Source organism: Megascapheus bottae, chromosome 8 (assembly GCF_031878675.1).
Source record: "Megascapheus bottae isolate mThoBot1 chromosome 8, mThoBot2.hap1, whole genome shotgun sequence".
NCBI lineage: Eukaryota > Metazoa > Chordata > Mammalia > Rodentia > Geomyidae > Megascapheus > Megascapheus bottae.
This window is the reverse complement of record NC_143516.1, coordinates 37,538,132-37,542,205: the sequence shown is the minus strand read 5'-3', so window position 1 is coordinate 37,542,205 and position 4,074 is coordinate 37,538,132.

The window sequence follows — 4,074 nt, the reverse complement described above, 5'->3', positions numbered from 1 at the left end:
CTAGCCTTGAGTAAAAAAGTTCCGGCACAGCATACAGGCACTAAATTTAAGCCCCATGACCACCACCACCACCAACAAAAGATTATAAGGTAATGCAAAATTCTGGATAAATTTCCACTTTACCAGCCTGTTTTCCCACCAGTTTATTTTAACCTTGAATGTATAAAATAACAAACTGAACTTGGCAGTATTACTGAGAGCTTGGATACTTTTAAAGTATCTCTTTGTATAATTGATTTTTTAAATTTAGTTTGCATATTGTAAAAGTTAAAAAGAGCTTAGACATCTTAGCTCTTAAGACTATCTCAGACATCAAAACCAAACTATTCAGCCGGGAGTTTGGCCTAGTGGTACAGTGCTTGCCTAGCATGCATGAAGACCTGGGTTTGATTCCTTGGTTCCACATATATAGAAAAAAGCCAGGAGTGGTGCTGTGGCTCAAGTGGTAGAACTCTAGCCTTGAGAAAAACCCAACAAGCCCAGGATTGGAAAAACAAACAAAACAAAAACAAAAAAATGAGTGATTCCTTGCTGGGTGCCAATGGCTCATACTTGTAATCCTAGCTGCTCAGAAAGGGCTGAAGATTTGGGATCCTTGGTATTCCAGGCCAGCCTGAGAAAAGAGATCACTAGACCTCATCCCAATCTGGGTTTGGTGGCGTGAACCTGTCATGTTCCTGGCTACAGTCATAAGTGTAACAGGAAGACTGCAGTCCAGGCCCACCTGACAAAAACTCCCTGTCCTCCAAATAACTAGAGCAAAGGAAACTGGAGGTATGGCTTAAACAGTAGGACATCTGTCTAGCAAGTAAGTGCAAAGCTCTGAGTTCAAATCAAAGTACTGCTTCCCCTCCATACCTGAAAATCAAATGTGTGCTACACGCCATGGTGAGTCTTGCTGCACTCCCATAGAATGCTACCTTGCCCAATAGTTGTTTAAATATAGGTATCTATGCTAAGTGTTCATTCTGGATTTGACCAAAGTGTAATATTTAATTATTTCTAAGAAAGTTTATACTTCTTTTAAAAGAGAATCATTTGTTATTGATTTTTAAATGTGAAATTCAATACAAAAAAACACTTTCAAATGAGCTTTATAATTTAGATAGTAAAGTCATTTTACTGTGGAAAAATGTGATATTGCAATAAAATTTTTAGCAATTCCTACAAAACTTTGTTTTTATTGTATTTGTGGAATTCCAGCATCTGGGAGGAAGTACTGAAATGAAGGGAATGGTTTCTTGTCAAGGAGAAATAGCTGTGTGCTCTTCAAGCTGCACATAAGTCGTGTTAGTGTGTCAGGACACAGAAGTCATCTGATTATTAGATAACCTCAAACTCTCTCTTCCCTTTGTGATGCTTGCCCATGCTTAACAAGTGTTGCACTCCTGAACCATACCCCAGACCATAAACTATTTCTACTTGGCTCCCTCTCTCTCTTTTTTTCTCTCTCATAGTTGACATATGTCATTGTTTGTTTTAGTTACTCTGATTAAACATTAAATTAGTTGCTACTCAGTGAGCTTATTGTGAGTGACGGTTTCTAGGGAGCATCAAGAAGCAGACTGGAATTAAAACAAATGAGCAAACACTACCTCCTGTTCCTGTACATTACCCACTTGGAGAAAACCTGACTCTGCAGTCAGGGGATACTTCTTATTGGATGGTCCCTCATTGCATAGCAAACGATAGTATGTTTAACGACACTAAAGAGATTAAACACATTAAACTTAAGGGCTTATGATTTGTCATTTCATCCTATAGACATTTACAGCACCAGAATATGTGACCAAAAGAAAGCCTTCAAGAAAATTGGGGCAAGAATAGATTTCTGATTCTAAGCAGGATAAAATGTTTATGGAGAAACATTTCTTCTAAATGAAGAACTCTAATTTTTTGCAGAAACTCTAATCTTAAAGGCATATAGCTATCTTTTTTTTTAATGTTAGTCATGGGGCTTGAACTCTGGGCCTGGGTGCCATTCCTGACCTTTTCAGCTCAAGGCTAGTGCTCTACCACTTTAGCCACAGTGCCACTTCCGGTTTTCTGGTGGTTAACTGGAGATAAGAGTCTCAAGGACTTTTGTGCCTGCGCTGGCTTTGAACTGTGATGCTCAGATCTCAGCCTCCTGAATAGCTAGGATTACAGGTGTGAGCCACTGGCACCTGGCTGAAAGGCATATAACTATCTTAAATCAGAGGATTCAGATGGAAGGTTCTCACCTCAAAATCTCCTGCACATAAGCCTATTTTTTATTTTTTCACATGCTGATAATTTTTTTATTGTATTTTGTTTTCCGGGTGACATACAGAGGGGTTACAGCTACACTCATTAGGTAGTGGATACATTACTTACTTCTTGAACATTGTTACTCCTTCCCATGTTTTTCTCCCACTTTCATTTTTTTTAATTCAGGAGTCTTTTTAATTCCTGAATTCATAATCTTCATCAGTGTCTTAACCCTTTCAGAGATAGGAAACTCACTACCCACTCTGTAATCCTATCCATGGCTGGGACATCTGCCTCTCATGCTTTCACCACCTTTTACCTGTTCTATCACATGCATAGGTGAACTTCCCTGGCCGTTCCTGTACATTCATCAGTTACTCTATGCATCAAGTAGCTTTTGGTCCATGGTTCAGTATTTTCACTGACTTTGGCAATGTTGTCTGGAAATAATTTCATCCTGGAAATCCTGAGTGCCAGCATTACTTTTTGGTGGGCACCTAGGCTTGAATTTGGGCATTTGCTCTCACTTGAATTTTTTCCACCCACAGCTAGAACTCTACCACTTGAGCTATATCTCCAGTATACCTTTTGGCTACTTAATTGTAGATAAGAGTTTCTCAGACTTTCGGCTTGGCTCTGAACTAAATTCTCAGCCCTCAGCCTCCTGAGTAGCTAGGATTACAGGTGTGAGCCACCAGTCCCCAGCTCCAATGTCCTTATCCCTTCCCGCTTCCACTGTACTTGCTCTTCAACTCCAAGTCCATCCTCCCACTGACTCATTTTCTCTCCTTCCTCACTATCTGTCTTTCAGTGTTCTGTCTTTACTCGGTTCTCTTCCTAACCTCGAACCCAAACCCTAGTCAGCTGCTGTCCCTGCTTTGCTTTCCTTTTCCTAAATAAAAACCTCAGGCTCCTTAGTTGTCTCTTCCATTTGCTTATCATTGTTCCTCTGTCATCTGGACCCTATCCACCAGCTTAGATGCATAGAGGCATGCTATTGTATTTCTCTCTTCTTGAAAAATAAGCCTTTAAAAGCCTTCATACCTTTTATAATTATTGGTTTTCTCCATTTAATAATAAAGTAATCATTCTCACTTTCATCTTCCTTATCTTCTCTCTTTTCTCTCCCTCACTCCCTCCTCTTTCTCCTTCTCTCCCCCTCTCTCATCCTCCCCCCCTCTCTTTTCCTTTTTTTTTTTTTTTTTTTGGTTGGTCGTAGGGCTTGAACTCTGGGCCTGGACACTGTCCCTGACCTCTTCAGCTCAAGGTTCCCACCCTACCCCCTTGAGCCACAATACCATTTCCGGTTTTATAGTGGTTAATTGGAGATAAAAGTCTCACAGTCTGGCCAGTAGTGCCCAGGCTGGCTTTGAACTGTGACCTTCAGATCTCAGCCTCCTGAGTAGCTAGGAATACAAGCGTGAGCCACCACACCTGGTTTCTTTTCTTCCTTGTTTTAGTATTTTTAACTCTCCCTAGAGATACAGATGCACTAAGTCCACAATGCCAGGAGTGGCCCTAAGAAGAATGTAGCTGGCCTGGGTGTGCACCATAAGTTCATAGGCCTGTTTCTTCTGATGTGGGTTTGATACTGAAGCAGGATAACTTAAGGAAACAGAGGCCTGAAAGGAAACTCAGAAATAGGGTGTTCAGAAACATAGAAATGCTATCTTTGCTTCAAAGAGAGACAACAGGGTGCATTTCTTCCTCGCTCATGGATTAACAGCTATCTGACAGGATGCTCCAGAATGCAGATGGCAGGGAACCTCCTTCTCTCAAGGATAAGCATCTGTTTTTATGGCAGGACACCTTCTCATCTGGATACTCAGAGCATAACCCCAGGTG